Below are 16112 nucleotides of genomic sequence, written 5' to 3'. Positions count from 1 at the left end.
CTGCAACCAGCGTCCCGCAATTCTTTCATCATAAGTGACGCCGAGCATCCCTTCATGTTTACGGGTGTTTGCGCTTGACGAGGCTTTCTACCAGAGGGGGAACCCAAAGAGCGCCCCGGGCAGCCCTGGGCGCCCGGCCACGCGCTAGGCCTCGACAACGTCCTGGACCACGTTGGGGCCGCGGCGCCACCGGCGGGTGGTGACGTCACCCGCGCCGCGCGGGGGCGGGGCCTCCGTCTTGTCGCCTCGGCGCGCGCGCTCGCGGGAGTCGAGGCTGCAGCGCCGGCACTGGGCAAGCGCCCGAGGCCTGGCGAGCCCGCGGCCACGACCGCGCTCGGCGCAGCGTTTTCTGCCGGCTGTCCCGCCCGCGGCGGCTCGTGCGGCGGGACTGGGCTGTGGCGGGAGGGCGGGAAGATGTCACAGCCCGAGTCCCAGAAGGCCGGGATCTTGCGTTGCCGGCGCCGGGGTGAGTAGCGCGCGGCCGGCGGCGGCGTCAGACCCGGCGCGGCCACCGTCCCCTCAGCGCCTCCGGCGAGCGTTTCCGGCGCGCGGCCCCGTACGGGGGGCTCCGAGGGCTGCAGGCTGCGCCCGCACTCTCTGCGGTACCTGAGCGGCGGGCCGGGCGTCCGTCGCGTGTGCAGCGTGTAAACACCCGAGCACGGTCCTTCCGGCGGGGGTGCTGACCGAAGAGACTCCGGAGACCTCGGCGCCCGCCCCGAGTGACTTCCGGTGGGGCTGGTGCTCGGCGCTGGGGGGTGCGGGCCGCGCCGGGGTCACGGTGGCGGGGCCGGGGCTGCCCGGCGGAGCCCGCGCGGTGCGGAGGGATTGCGGAAAATTCCCAGCAGGAACCAGAGCGAATGGAATAACGCGCCCCCTCCCGAACCCAGGCCCGGGCAGCGTGCACATTTCCTTCAAAGTGTCCCAAAGAGAAGTTACTGTTGTGTTTGCCTCGTACAGCCGCTGGGTGCCCGTCAGAATTTAACCCGGCCCGCCCCCGCCCCGGCGCTGGGTGGACGAGCCTCTAGAGCAGCGGTTCTCAACCTGTGGGTCGCGACCCTTTTGGGGGTCCAACGACCCTTTCACAGGGGTCGCCTAAGACCATCGGAACACACATATATAATTACATATTGTTTTGTGATTAATCGCTATGCTCTAATTATGTTCAATTTGTAGCAATGAGAATACATCCTGCATAGCAGATGACGATTCATAACAGTAGCAACATTACAGTTATGAAGTAGCAACGAAAATAATTTTATGGTCGGGGGTCACCACAACATGAGGAACTGAATTAAAGGGTCGCGGCGTTAGTAAGGTTGAGAGCCATTGCCTAGAGGTTCCCTTTGCATTCCTTCCGCTGTGTGCCCAGCCGGCCGGTGCTTTGTGTCCCGGGGTGACCCGGTGTCGGTTGTGCGGGCGGAGGACTGTAGGGACGTGGAGGCCCCGCACCCCGTTCCAGGAGGCAGCGCCCCTTGAGGGGTGTTCACACTCAGGCCGGCCCGCTTGGTTTCTGCCATCGAATATTTGGCCCGGCCTTCTGCTGTGAAAACATCTGGTTGATTTTCAAAATATAAAATTAAATCATAACTTTGAATAGCTGTTTTATGGTCCCGTGCACCCACGAGATACGGTGGTGCTGCTCGCCTCCCCCAAATCACAGTTTTAGACCAGACTTTTCTTTCTTTTTTTTCTTTCAATTCTTCCCTTTTATCTAGAAATAACGGATGTTGCGGTCTGCTCTGCCATCGCTTTTAGAAAAGCAGCAAGCAGACAACCTGCCGTCAATCGGTATAAAATTGAGCTTCCTGAGGGAAATGTCATGGAAAAGCAGCCCACGTTTTTCACATCGTCTCTAGATAATTTCTGTGCTGTTCCTTGCAACATTTTAACTTCAAAAAAATATCTGTATATATAAAAGCCTAAGCAACAGAACGACTGGTCGACCGGCTGCTGTGATGCACACTGACCACCAGGTGGCAGATGCTCAATGCAGGAGCTGCCCCCTGGTGGTCAGTGTGTTCCCACAGAGGGAGTGCCACTCACCTGACCAACGGGCACCAGACACAGGGCTCATGGCTGGCTGCCGCAGCCTGGAGACCGCGGAGTGGCAGTGAGCCTACCGAGTGGCCAGTGGCCGTGGCGGCAGCAGGTGCAGCGGGGTGGGGATAAGCAGGAGCGGCAGGCAGCAGTTTCGGCCCGATCCCCGCAGGCTACGCCAAGGGACCACATTGGTGCACGAATCCGTGTACTGGGCCTCTAGTACATAACATATATGTCATTTTAACCACTGTAAGTGTACAGTTTAGGCGCACTGAGTGCATGTACAACACTGTCACCATCACCACAGTCTGTTCCCAAGCTTTTCATCACCCCCAACAAACTAGCCATTAAGCAGTAACTCCCCAACTCCCTCTTCCCCATTCTGCCCCACGTGCCTGTTCGGACACCTCAGAGAAGTGGAATTGTGCGGTATTTGCCCTTTCGTATCTGACTATTGATGTACAAGGCCCACTTGTGCTATTGCCCATGGAGACTTCATTCCTGGCCGCGGCTGAATGATACTCGGGTGCATAGCTGTATCACAATTCGTTTGTCCGTTTATCTGTTGATGGACACGGGTTGTTTCCACCTTTTGGCTCCTATGAGAAATGCTGCTGTGAATATATGTTTACAGGTGTGTTGGAGTCTCTGTTCTTTGGGGTAGGAATTGCTGGGTCATATGATAAACTTGTGTTTAACATTTTTTTAATCCTCATCGAAGGATATGTTTAGAGAGAAAAAACATGGTTTGATCTAGAGCCGTGGAAGTCAGTGGAGAGGAGGGTCTGCACTTGTCAACTTGATGGGACTTGGACCCTCAGGGGGAGAGGGAGGCATCCGTCAGTGGCCTCCCGTTTTCTCCCGATGGGATGGAACCTGAAGCCTAGTGCTGTGCCCTGGCTGGGAAGCACACCTGCAGTACAGAAGCAGCACACAGCACCGGACAGGAGCATCAGCTGCGCTCTCCCCTCCTCCCCAGGGTTGTTGGTTGAACCTTTTGAAGAGCTACCAAACTCTTCACAGTTTGAAACTGCTTTCTTAAAGACCCTCGTGCCTTACTAATTGACAAGTCTGATGACCCCCACCTTAACGCCCTCGGTTTGACCTCTTTAAATCCTGGGGACACCGCGCTGTTGGTTAGAGCACCCTCTCGAGGTTTTCCCACTTGGCGATGCTCCTCCTGCACACAAGAGGTTCTGTGCTTGCTCCCTATCCGCTTTTGCTCTCTTCTTACCCTCCTCTGTCAGTGTAACTTAAACTATAATTTTGATGTTTATTTTTAACTTCTCTCTGAGGATTAGATTTGAATTTCAAACTATGGGCAATATCAGTGTTCTCTTGAATGACAAAACAAAATACATCTGTTAATCCTCCCAAACCTGTTCTCTCTGTGCTTCCTGTCATTCAGACTTGAAAGCTGGTGTTGTTTCTATTCCCCCTCTCCCTTAGGGTCCCATGGCTAGTCAAGTTGACAAGTGCAGACAGCTCTGTCTCTGACCCTCCTCTCCGCTGACTTACACAGCTCTAGATCAAACCATGGTTGCCTTTTACTGGAATTTTTGTTATTGGACTCCCTGATTCTAGATTTGTTTACATCTTAATTGCAATACTTTTTAGAGTTTGCTTTAGGATACGCCCAAGTTTTTCATCTGATTTATTCTTTCTTTAGGATTTTTCGTTCTTAGAGAAAGTGAGATTACTGACCAGGGGTATGAAGGTTTTTAAGGCTCTTGTGCCGTTGACAAATGTGCTTTTTAAAAAGGCCCAGCAGTTGCCCCAACTGAGTGGCTCAGGTAGTTGCAGCATCATCCCGTACACCAAAAAGATGGTGGGTTCTATTCCCGGCCAGGGCACATACCCAGGTTGTGGGTTCAGTCCCTGTTCAGGGTGTGTGTGGGAGGCAATGGATCGATGTTTCTCACACATCGATGTCTGTGTGTGTCTCTCTTACCTTGTCTCCGCAAAATCAATAAAAACATATCCTTGGGTGAGAGTTTAAAAACAAAAACAAAAAGTCCCTGCAATTTACATATAACTTCATCACTGATAAATGTATCATTTAACTACTTGTACTTCAACGAGTATTAAAAATGTTGCTGCTTGCCCTGACTGGTTTGGCTCAGTGGATAGAGCGTCGGCCTGCGGACTGAAGGGTCCCAGGTTCGATTCTGGTCAAGGGCATGTACCTTGGTTGCGGGCACATACCCAGTACGGCCTGTGCAGGAGGCAGCTGATCGATGTTTCTCTCTCATCGATGTTTCTAACTCTCTATCCCTCTCCCTTCCTCTCTGTAAAAAAATCAATAAAATATATTTTTTAAAAAATGTTGCTGCCTAGCCCGGCATGGCTCAGTGGTTGAAGCATCGACCTATGAACCAGGAGGTCACCGTTTGATTCCTGGTCAGGGCACATGCCCAGGTTGTGGGCTCGATCCCCAGTGGGAGGTGTGCAGGAGGCAGCTGATGAATGATCTGTCTCATTGATGTTTCTATCTCTCCCTCTCCCTTCTTCTCTGAAACCAATAAAAATATATGTTAAAAAGTAAAAAATAAAAACATTGCTAATTTAAGAGTTAGAAAATAATATTTTTATTTGCATGTCTTTACTAATTATTGAGACTGAAGATGTTTCCGTATGTATTCCCAAGCTTTATCCAAGTTCTTTCATTATTAATAATTTGATAAATGCCGTATGTAGATTTCCAGCTCCAGCAAAATAGAATATAACAGGCTTCCTCAGTTTGGCACTGTCGATACTTTGTGCCAAATAAATCTGTGTGGCTGAGGATGGTCTTGTGCATTGTAGGATGTTAAACAGCATTCCTGGCTTCTACCCATGAGATGCTGGTAGAATCCCTCCAGTTAGGACAATCAAAAACATCTAGACATTGCCAAAAGACCGTGGATATTGCCAAATTTTCCAGACATTGCCAAATATCTTAGCCCCTGGCTTAGAATCACTGGAGTAGAATAGGGAGAGTGGACTTGGCACTATGAGACTTGTACACTGGTACAATACATCCTTTTGACTACTCAGCATCTATACCAGCCGTGGGCAAACCGTTTATCAGCTAAGTTTCTCAGACTTCCCTTGTTTTTGATGACCCCGACAGTTTTGAGGAATAATGAAGGGTCATTTTATAGCATGTCTGTCAATTGGGATTTGTCTGATATTTTTCTCAGTATTATATTGGGAACTTGGATTTGGAGGAAGAAAACCACAGAAGTAAAATGTCATTCTCATCACACCCTATCGAGGGTTCATACTCTCATCACCATGTTAACAGATCGCAGTTGAGGTAGTTTGTCAGGCTTCTCCACTGTAAAGTTACTTATTTTCTCCTCTTTTTCCCCCTACAGTAGTGTTTGAGAGGAATTCCCTATTTCCTGCCCACATTTCAGGAGTGGAAGTTAGCCTTCACTTTCTTGAGGGCAAAGTAGCTGCATAAATTATTTGGAATTCTGCAGGGAGATCTATTATATTCTACTTTATTTATTATTTATATATTTAATAATTTATATTGTTACAGACTCAGGTATTTATCTTATGCTTTGGGTTATACTGCTTTATTTGGTTGCTCAGATTGTTTTTGCTATGGTCATTGTGAGCTCTTTCTGTTGATTCCATCTGTTCCTTTGACGTACCCCCATTATGGGGTTTTGTTGTTCATTTTGAGGGTTTGTTTTTGTTTTTGTCTTTTTTGGATGCACTTCGTTCCTTGCTAACACTACAAAGTACCCCAGGCTCATCTTGTATATATCCTGTCCCAGCCCTAGAATCAGTCATTTCTCCAAGGAGCCTTGGTTCCTTGTATTTTATCCTTCTCTGCTATTAGAAACCAAGATTTGGACACTAGGTATGCTCGTGTTGCTGGGGTGTTGTCCTTCTAGGCCAGCCGTGGGCAAACTACGGCCCGCGGGCCGGATACGGCCTGTTTGAAATGAATAAAACTAAAAAAAAAAAAGACCGTACTCTTTTATGTAATGATGTTTACTTTGAATTTATATTAGTTCACACAAACACTCCATCCATGCTTTTGTTCCGGCCCTCTGGTCCAGTTTAAGAACCCATTGTGGCCCTCAAGTCAAAAAGTTTGCCCACCCCTGTTCTAGGCCCTCTGAGCTGACAAGCAAGAAAATATATGTATCTAAAACTAACATGTTAAGCTAAATATTTTTATACTGATATCTTGAACTCTAACCCATTACTACATGGATCATTCTAATCTTGTTTATCTGTAACCTTCTACTCCAACACTTAGAAACTTGGCTTCCACCATCCATTTACTTAATTGCTTAGTTCTAGTATGCAGTCATGCAAGCATAACAACTTTTCAGTCAGCAACTGACTGCATATACGATAATGGTCTCCCTATAAGTGGTACCACCTATAATAATAAAAGCATAATATGCTAATTAGACCGGACAGCCGAACGACCTTCTGGACGAAGCTGGGACTGCGGGGGCTGGGGCAAGCCACTGCAGCTCTGAGGACCGAGCCCCTTGCACGAATTTCGTGCATTGGGCCTCTAGTAAGATTATAATGGAGTTGAAAATTTTCTGTCACCTAGTGACGTAATGTCATAGCATGTATTTGTGGTGATGCTGGTATAAACCTGCTGCACTGCCAGTCCTATAAATGGATAGCACATACAGTTATGTACAGTACATTATCTATCTATATAAAAGGCTAAGCAACTGGCCAACCGGCCAGTAAGTATAACACGCACTGGCCACCAGGGGGCAGACGCTTGACACAGGATCTGCTGAGTGACAGCAACTTTGTAGAGTGCCATCTTGCACTCTGGGACCCCTTGGGGGATGTCAGAGAGCTGGTTTTGGCCTGATCCCCGCAGGCCAGGCCGAGGGACCCCACCTGCCGGAGGGACCCCACCTGCCGGAGGGACCCTGCTCACTCCACAGCTGCCCTTTGAGCTGCTGCGCTGCCCCAGTGCTGCCTGCCAGGGAGGGACCATGGGAGGTTGGCTCCAGGGTGTGTCTGGCTTGTCATGCCCAGTCCCACCCCACCAGCCACCTTCTAATTAATTTCCTATCAATTTGCACAAATCCGTGCACCGGGCCACTAGTATTTGATAAGACGTGATTGCTTGGTTTATGTATTTACTATACCATATTTTTTACCCCTTAGAGTGCACTCTTTCTACTTATTTAAGTTTGTTGTAAAGCAGTATGCCATGCTATCCCAGCAGCAGTCTCATGTTTACTGTGTCTCATTTCTTTTTTATTTTTATTTTATTGTTTAAAGTATTACAAATAGTAGTACATATGTCTCTTTGTTTTAACCAATGACCTTTCCCCCCGCCTCTCCAACCCCCTGGCATATGCCCCCCCCCAGTGTCTTGCGTCCATTGGTTATGCTTATATGCATGCATATAAGTCCTTCGGTTGATCTCTTACCTCCCCCCCAACCCTCCCCAGCCTCCCCACTGTAATATGAGAGTCTATTCGATGCTTCTTTGCCTCCGTACCTATCTTTTTATCAGGTTATAATGTTCTTTATTATCCATAAATGAGTGAGATCATGTGGTATTTTTCTTTCACCGACTGGCTTATTTCACTTAGCATAATGCTCCAGTTCCATCCATGCTGTTGCAAATGGTAAGAATTCCTTCTTTTTTATAGCAGCGTAGTATTCCATTGTGTAGATGTACCATAATTTTCTAATCCACTCATCTGCTGATGGGCATTTAGGCTGTTTCTAAATCTTAGCTATTGTAAATTGTGCTGCTATGAACATAGGGGTGCATATATCCTTTCTGATTGGTGTTTCTGTTTTCTTGGGATATATTCCTAGAAGTGGTATTACTGGGTCAAACGGCAGTTCCATTTTTAAATTTTTGAGGAAACACCATAATGTTTTCCACAATGGCTGCACCAGTCTGCATTCCCACTAGCAGCGAAGGAGGGTTCCTTTTTCTCTGCATCCTCTCCAGCACTTGCCGGTTGTTGATTTGTTGATGATAGCCATTCTGACAGGTGTGAGGTGGTACCTCATTGTTGTTTTGATTTGCATCTCTCGGATGATTAGTGACTTTGAGCATGTTTTCATGTCTCTTGGCTTTCTGAATGTCCTCTTTCAAAAATAGTCTATTTAGGTCCATTGCCCATTTTTTTTATTGGATTGTTTATCTTCCGTTTGTTGAGTTGTATGAGTTCCCTGTAAATGTTGGAGATTAAACTCTTATCGGAGATCACATTGGCAAATAATGTTCTCCCATGCAGTGGGCTTTCTTGTTGTTTTGTTGATGGTTTCTTTTGCTGTGCAGAAGATTTTAATTTTGATGTAGTCCCATTTGTTTATTTTCTCCGTAGTCTCTCTTGCCCTAGGATCTGTGTCTGTAAAGATATTGCTATGACATATGTCTGCAATTTTGCTGCCTATGGAGTCTTGTAGGATTTTTATGGTTTCCCATCTTACATTCAAGTCCTTTAGCCATTTTGAGTTTGTTTTTGGGTATGGTGTAAGTTGGTGATCTAGTTTCCTATTTTTCCATGTATCTGACCAAATTTCCCAGCACCATTTATTAAAGAGACTGTTTTGACTCCATTGTATGCTCTTGCCTCCTTTGTCAAATATAACTGAATATAATGGCTTGGGTCAATTCCTGTGTTCTCTATTCTGTTCCATTGGTCTATATGTCTGTTCTTGTGCCAGTAACAGGCAGTTTTGAGAATCGTGGCTTGGTAATATAGCTTGATATCTGGTATATGATCCCTCCAACTTTGTTCTTCTTTCTCAGGATAGCTGTGGCTATTCGGGGGCTTTTTTTTTTTTTTAATTCCAGATGAATTTTTGGAGAGTTTGCTTTAGATCTTTGAAATATGCCATTGGTATTTTAATAGGTATTGTGTTGAATTTATAGATTGCTTTAGGTAGTATGGACATTTTAATGATGTTGATTCTACCAATGATGTATCACATTTATTGATTTGCGGGTATTGTACCATCCTTGCATCCCTGGAATAAATCCCACTTGGTCATGGTGTATGATCTTTCTAATGTATAGCTGAATCCGATTTGCTAGAATTTTGTTGAGGATTTTATTTTAGCATCTATGTTCGTCAAGGATATTGGCCTGTAGTTCTCTTTTTTTGTGGTGTCTTTATCTGGTTTTGGAATTAGGATAATGCTGGCTTCATAGAAAGAGCTTGGAAGTATGCCTTCCTCTTGAATTTTTTGGAACAGTGTGAGGATAGGTTTTAGTTCTTCTTTGAATGCTTGGTAGAACTCCCCTGTAAAGCCATCTGAACCAGGGCTTTTGTGTGCTGGAAGATTTTTGATTGCTGTTTCAATTTCTTCAGTAGTTATCAGCTTATTCAGGTTTTTTTATTCTTCTTGGTTGAGTTTTGGGAGCTTGTATTTTTCTAAGAATATGTCCATTTCATCTAGGTTGTCCATTTTGTTGGAATAGAGTTGTTCATAGTATTTTTTCATAATCATTTGTATTTCTGTGGGATCGGTTGTTACTTCACCTCTTTCATTTCTGATTTTGTTTATTTGGGTCCTCTCTCTTTGCTTCTTGGTGAGCCTGACTAGAGGTTCATCAATCTTGTTTATCCTTTCAAAGAACCAGCTCTTGGTTTTGTTGATCTTTTGTATTGCTTTTTGGTCTTTATGTCGTTTATCTCCGCTCTGATCTTTATTATTTCCTTCCTTCTGCTTACACTGGGCTTTTCTTGTTGCTCTCTTTCTAACTCTTGGAGTTGTAGGGTTAGATAATTTATTACCGTTGTTTCTTGTTCTTTGAGGTAGGCCTGTAGAACTTCCCTCTCAAGACTGCTTTCACTGTGTCCCGTAGATTTTGGGTTGTTGTTTGTTGCCATGATGCTTTTTAGTTCTTCTTTGATCAGTCGTTGTTTAATACATGCTATTTAGCCTCCAGGTGTTTGATTTTTTTTATTGTTTTTACTGGAGTTGATTTCTAGTTTTATGCCATTGTGATGTGAAGATGCTTGATATGATTTCTATCTTCTTGAATTTGAAGAGACTTTGTCTGTGTCCCAATATATGATCTATCTTTGAAAATGACCCATGTGCACTTGAGAATAATGTATATTCTGTGGCTTTGGGGTGAAATGTTCTGAAGATGTCATTAAGTCCATTTGATCTAGTGAGTCATTTAGGATTGATGTTTCTTTGCTGATTTTTTGTTTAGGAGATTTGTCCAGTGGTGTTACTGGGGTATTAAAGTCCCCTACTATGACTGTATTGCTATTGATCTCTCCCTTGATATCTTCCAGAAGTTGTTTTATGTATTTGGGTGCTCCTGTATTGGGTGCGTATATGTTTACCAGAGTTATATCTTCTTTTTGGATTGGTCCCTTTAGTATTATGAAGTGGCCTTCCTTATCTCTTGTTATGTCCTTCACTTTGAGATCTAATTTGTGAGATATAAGTATTGCTACCCCAGTTTTTTTTTCATTTCCATTCTCCTGAAAAACCTTTTTCCGTCCCTCCACCATCAGTCTGTGTGAGTTCTTTTTTCTGAGGTGGGTTTCCTGTAGACAGCAGATATATGGGTCATGTTTTCTTATCCACTCAGCTACCCTATGTCTTTTTTTTTTTAAATATTTTTTTTATTGATTTCTTACAGAGAGGAAGGGATAGAGAGTGAGAAACATCGATGAGAGAGAAACATCGATCAGCTGCCTCCCGCACACTCCCCACTGGGGAAGTGCCTGCAACCAACGTACATGCCCTTGACCGGAATCGAACCTGAGACCCTTGAGTCCGCAGGCCGACACTCTATCCACTGAACCAACCCGGTCAGGGCTACCCTGTGTCTTTTGATTGGGGCATGTAATCCATTTACATTTACTGTTATTATCTATAGGTACTTGTTTGTCACCATTTTTATTCTTTATTCCTGTGCTCCTTCTTCACTTTCTATTTCTTCTTTTTACAGCAGACCCTTTAGCATTTCTTGCATTGCTGGTTTGGTGGTGATAAACTCCCTTAGTCTTTTTTTGTCTGTGAAGCTCCTGATTTCACCCTCAATTTTGATTGATAGCCTTGCTGGGTACAGTATTCTTGGATTCAGACCCTTCCTTTGCATGACTTTGTATATTTCATTCCATTCCCTCTGGCCTGATGTGTTTCTGTTGAGAAATCAGTCGCTAGTCTGATGGGGGAATCCTTTGTAGGTAACTTTCTGTCTCTCTCTGGCCACTTTTAAGATTCTTTCTTTGTCGTTGGTGTTTGCCAATTTAATCATAATGTGCCTTGGCATCAGTCTTTTGGGGTTCATTTTGTTTGGGACTCTGTGAGCTTCTTGGACTTGTGTGAGTTTTTTCTTCCCTATATTAGGGAAGTTTTCTGTCATTATTTCTTCAAACAGGTTTTCTATTCCTTGCTCAGTTTCCTCTCCTTCTGGAACCCCTATTATGCGGATGTTTATTTGTTTCGTGTTGTCCCAAAATTCCTTTAGGCTCTCCTCCTGTTTTTTAAGTTTTTTTTCTAGATACTGCTCTGCTTGGGTATTTTTTCCTACCTTGTTTTCTAGCTCACTGATGTGGTCCTCTGTTTCTTCTAGTCTACTGTTGATGCTTTCTATTGAGTTCTTTATTGCAGCAATGTCATTTTTCATTTCTTCTTGGTTCTTCTTCATTTCCTCTTGGTTCTTACAAATATTGTTGAATCTGTCTTCCAACCTTTACAGCGACTTTAAGACCATTTCTCTGAATTATTTCTCTGTCATATTGCTTGCCTCCATTTCATTTACGCCCTTTTCTGGTGATGCCTCCTTTTCTTTCGTATGCAGGCTGTTTCTTTGTCTCCCCATGATTGCTTCTCTCCGGTTGTCATGGATATGTAGCTCTCTCTCTCCTGCGTTGACTTAAAGGCACAAAATACAACACAACAAGGCACAATGCACAGGGCACTGAACACAAATATATTCACGATACTAATAACCCCAAATAAAGGTGACCACCAGAGAAAAGAGAATTAGGGGATTAAAAAAAAAAGAGTGCAAAAATGATATTGAGAAAAGGAAGGAAAGTAAGAGAGAAAAGAAATAGAATAAAAAAGAAGAAGGAAAAACTATTTATATGGGGAGAAAACTCCAATAGAACAATAACTAATCCAAAAAAATGCAAACAACAAACACCTAGAAATGAATGCAAACTACAAACAACAACTAATAACAAGTGAGGAGAGGAAAAACAGAAGCAAAAAAAAGAGGAACAACCACACAAACAAACAAAAAAACCAAACTAATCAACAATCAAAAAAACAACAATAGGACAGAGAGAAAGAAGGGCAAAACAAAACAAAATAAAACAAAAACATAAAAAAAGAAAAAAGGGAAGAGAGAAAAAATTTGGATAGTGAAGAAAGAGAAGTGTGTATGGACTTGGAGCAGGGGAGTAGAAATTAGATATATAAGTAGGATGAATTTTTAATGGGGTAAAAAGAAAGAATAGGGAATATCTAAAGCAGAAATAGGGTAAGAGAAACAGGACAACAAAAGGGGAAAGTGAGGAAGAGAGTGTTGGCATAAAGGTAAAGTTGAGATAGAGTAAAATAACGCTAAAGGAAAAATGAAAATAGACTGTAGAACACTAATCCCAAAATAAAATAAAGAGAAAATAAAATGAAACTTTTAAAAAATGGTAAAATAATAGTAGTAATAATACTGATTAAGAATAAAAATATAATAATTAGAAAGTAAAATCAAGTGAGAAAAAAAAGAAAAAAAATTTAGTTTCTTAAGTAAAAGATTAAAAAATAAAAATGTGTAGTAGTGAAGGTCATTCACTTCCTCTACTGTTCCTTTTGGCATGCCTGTTTCCTGTCATGTAGTCAGGACAGTATTGAAGTTCCCTGCATTCCACCGCTTCTCTGTGTCATAAGCCACAATCCTGTTTTCAAGCAGGCCGTATTTCTTTGTTTCTTAGCCTGCCTTTAGTTGTATTTACACAAGAGTCAATTTGTGATTCAACCCCTGGGTGGCAGTGTTACTGTATTGACATCTGGGGCTATAAGTCCTCTCTGCTCAGTATTTAGATTTTGTTTTCCCTGCTGCACTTAATACTAGGTTGGGGGAATGGACTGCCCCAGAGCTAGCTGGTTTTCTGATCGTTTCTCCCCACTGTGATTTCCAGGTTCCACAAAAACAACTTTCTCCTGCAGTCTCTGAGAATGTTTTTAATTGGGAGATCATATGTACTGGGCCTAGTAATCAAAAGCAAGGATTTAAAGGGAAAAAAGAGCCAGAGTAAGCGCGTGGACTTGTGACTTCTCCGCGCCCCCCCCCCCCCCCCCCCCCCCCGGCACTGCGTGGAATTCTGTGCACGTCTCTGCACATGTCTTTTTCCCCTGGCACAGCGCAGCTGGTATACTAGTAGAGCTTCAGGCTTCCTTTCTGTGCCCATCCCAGCAATGGGTTGATTTCTAGATTCCCTTCTGCCAGCAGCCCCGTGGACCCCCTTCCACATTCATGGATTACACTGACCCCAATGGCCGCGGATTTTGTGGGGCACAGACTTCCTCTGAACCTCTCGATCCCGCTGTGCGTGTTTCTCCCTCCAGCCTGGATCGCAGACCTCACCTTTCTCTAGTCTAGGTGAAGTCTGACCTTTCCATGAGAAGGTGCAGGGCTCCTCCGCTCCGCGCTGCTTGAGACCCAGTGTTTGTGGGTTTGCAGCTGGTCCCTGGGTGGTTGTAGGGTCCCGGGAGGTATCCGAGTTCTTCTTCCCGGTTGAAGGTAAGGCTTGGCTTCCCATCACAGCCACTCTCCCCTTCAAGATGGCGCAGCCTCTGCGGCAGAGCCAGTCGCTCTGGGAGAGGTTTCAGCAGCAGTAGAGGCTGCCCGGTCAGGGGAGCCTGGTCCAGCTGTCCCCAACAGTTCCTGGGAATATAGCTGTCTCTCACTCACAAATAGACACACCCCGCACGTCCACACTCCTTTCCTTCTCTCACTCACACACTATCTTGCAGCCTGCCTTCCCGTACACAGCCATCTTCCGCATTCCCCTCATGAATTTTACTGTGTCTCATTTTTAAAAATTAAAGTTATTAGGGTAACATTGGTTAATAAGATTATATAAGTTTCAGATGTACAATTCTATAATACATCATCTGTATATAGTACTGTGTGCTAACCACCCAAGGTCTAGTCTCCTGTATCCATATATTTGACTCCCTTTACTCTTTTCTTCCTCCCACCTCTTTTCCTCCTGTCTAGATCTATGTTTGTTTGTTCATTTGTTGTTTTTTGTTTTTTTGTTGTTAATCCTCACTTGAGGATATTTTTCTATTGATTTTTAGAGAGAGTGAAGAGGGGGGAGAGAGAGAAACATCAATGTGAGAGAGACACATGGATTGGTTGCCTCCAGCAAGTGCCCTGACCAGGCCAAACCTACAACCCAGGTATGTGCCCTTGACCAGGAATCGAACCCACTGCCCTTCAGTCTGAGGGCCAACACTCTAACCACTGAGCAAACCAGCTAGGGCCATCCATTCACCTTTTGAGGAACATCTTGATTGCTCCCAAGTCTTGGCAATTATGAGTAAAGCTGCTATAAATATTTGTGTGCAGGTTTTTGTGTGAGTTTTGGTAGTTTCAAGGAGTTGGTTCATTTCATCTTAAGTTATACTTGTAGGCATAGAACTGTTTCTGTAACCAGACAATCAATGGGTCCTTGCTGGCTGTCACTACTTGAGCCAATTAAGCAGAGACAGGATTGTATCATATATGAGCATTTATTCCAATCCGGCTGGCAGTATGGGAGAGCAGCAGGTCATCCACGAAAATCTGCTCTGCATCTCCCATAAGCCAGCTGCTTGCATAGAATAGACAAGGATTACATGGGGAAGTAGGGATTACAGGCATGGGGAAGTAAGAGGCTGGGGTGGGACTCCATTGTTTGGGCACCGAGGTTGTTAACCTTTCCATGATAATAGGCAGTTCTTGAATGAGAATGGTTCCAAAGTCGACTCCCCAAGGTCCTGGGGGCATACAACTCCCAGCCAGGTAAAAATGTTCTTTCTTTAACCAACACAAGGCAATCATGGTTAACAGAGCATGATTAACATCCTATATAATAAAAGGCTAATATGCAAATAGACTGAACGGCGGAACAACTGAACAACCGAACAACCGGTTGCTATGATGTGTGCTGACCACCAGGGGGCGTGTGCGGAACATGGCAGGTGTTGGCGGTGGCGGGATGGTGGAGCAGGTGAGTGGAAGCACCAGACCAAGGCAGGGCACCCGTCACTGTCATCGGGGCGAGCCTCTGGTGGTTACTGAAAATTCTTTGCTCCTGTGTACTGTGGTCCTGGCCAGCGCTTGCACCTGCTGCTGGTGCCGGCCCCACTTGCACCCACAGTCAGCGCCAGAGCCGCCGCTTGCACCCACTGCGGGTGCCCGGCGCCAGTCCGAAGCACTCGGCGCCATCAGCAGGTGTAAGTTTTGGCTGCCAGCCCTGGTCGCCTCTGAGAGCTTCTCCACCTCCCCCTGCTCTATGCCTTCAGCAGGTGTGAGTGGGGCCGGTGTTAGCGTGGAGCGGTGGCGTGGGAGCGGCGGCGGCGGAACGGGGCTGCCAGCAGACATGGGGGGGGGGTGATGGGAGGGGCAGGGTGGGGGTGCGGAGGATGGACCAAGACCCACCCCTGTGCCTACTGCAGCCTCGTGGCCCACAGTTCCTTTCAAAGTGCATGAATTTCTTTATTATACTTTTAATTCATGTGAACATTAGTGATGTTCCGCTCATTTCTGATGTTGGTAAATTGTATCTTCTCCCCCTTTGGGGAAGGCAGGGTGATGAGTGGGTAGCCTTGTGGTAGGCGGCAGGAACCAGCACCAGGTGTCTGACTGGTGGGGTCAAACCAAACCTGGGTTTTGCAACCTCAGTACTTGGGTTCTGGCTAGAAAATAATTCAGAGTCTAGACCAGCCGTGGGCAAACTACGGCCCGTTTGAAATGAATAAAACTAAAAAAAAAAAGACCGTACCCTTTTATGTAATGATGTTTACTTTGAATTTATATTAGTTCACACAAACACTCCATCCATGCTTTTGTTCCGGCCCTCCGGTCCAGTTTAAGA

At 45.1% G+C, this 16112-nt stretch overlaps 1 protein-coding gene across 4 annotated transcripts in view; it reads left to right on the top strand.

Moving 5' to 3' along the window:
• Nucleotides 1-287: 287 nt before the first annotated feature.
• The window catches only part of GALNT11 (polypeptide N-acetylgalactosaminyltransferase 11), a 74604-nt gene continuing 58779 nt past the window's right edge, over nucleotides 288-16112 (top strand). For 2 of the 4 annotated variants that reach the window (XM_070423622.1, XM_070423624.1), the window contains exon 1: nucleotides 297-466. The gene's annotated coding sequence lies outside the window, so the exon portion shown is untranslated. Of the gene's footprint in view, nucleotides 467-613; nucleotides 730-16112 lie in introns of those variants that run through there. The other 2 variants (XM_070423626.1, XM_070423623.1) reach the window with 2 other exon arrangements.

Source organism: Myotis yumanensis, unplaced genomic scaffold (assembly GCF_028538775.1).
Source record: "Myotis yumanensis isolate MYYU_CA2020_CCGP unplaced genomic scaffold, mMyoYum1.0.hap1 SCAF_9, whole genome shotgun sequence".
In the NCBI taxonomy this organism is placed as follows: domain Eukaryota; kingdom Metazoa; phylum Chordata; class Mammalia; order Chiroptera; family Vespertilionidae; genus Myotis; species Myotis yumanensis.
This window is presented reverse-complemented; position numbering and strand designations above follow the sequence as displayed.